Source organism: Penaeus monodon, chromosome 29 (assembly GCF_015228065.2).
Source record: "Penaeus monodon isolate SGIC_2016 chromosome 29, NSTDA_Pmon_1, whole genome shotgun sequence".
NCBI classification, from domain to species: Eukaryota; Metazoa; Arthropoda; class Malacostraca; order Decapoda; family Penaeidae; genus Penaeus; species Penaeus monodon.
The window spans coordinates 3,887,073-3,887,452 of record NC_051414.1 but is presented as its reverse complement, the minus strand read 5'-3'; the positions used below and the strand labels follow the sequence as shown (position 1 = coordinate 3,887,452).

The window sequence follows — 380 nt, the reverse complement described above, 5'->3', positions numbered from 1 at the left end:
ATTATGGGGGGGGGGGGGTGTAAGTAGGTAGGTAGTTTTTTTTTTTTTTTTTTTTTTTTTGGTGTAGGTAAGGTTGTTGTTGTTGTTTTTTGTTGATGTTTTTTTTAGTTCTGGTGTAAGTAGTTTTTTTTTTTTTCTTAGTTCTGGCGTAAGTAGGTAGGTAAGTAGATTTTTTTCTGGTTTGTAGTTTTTTTTTTTTTTTTTTTTTTTTTTTGAGTTCTGGTGTAAATAATTAGGTAGGTTGTTTTGTTTTCGTTCTTGTGTAAGTAGCCTTTTTTTTTTTTTTTTTTTTTTTTGAGGACGTGTGGGTGTCTGTGTCATTTTCTTTGTTAGTGTAAGTAGAAGTGTGCTATTTTAAGACTTCTTGTAAATAATTTTCC

The 380-nt window shown here is 29.2% G+C and overlaps 1 protein-coding gene across 1 annotated transcript in view; it reads left to right on the top strand.

The window, feature by feature from the left end:
- The window catches only part of LOC119591913 (metabotropic glutamate receptor 3-like), a gene marked incomplete at its 3' end in the record, with an annotated part of 20,212 nt that overhangs the window by 9,582 nt on the left and 10,250 nt on the right, over positions 1-380 (top strand).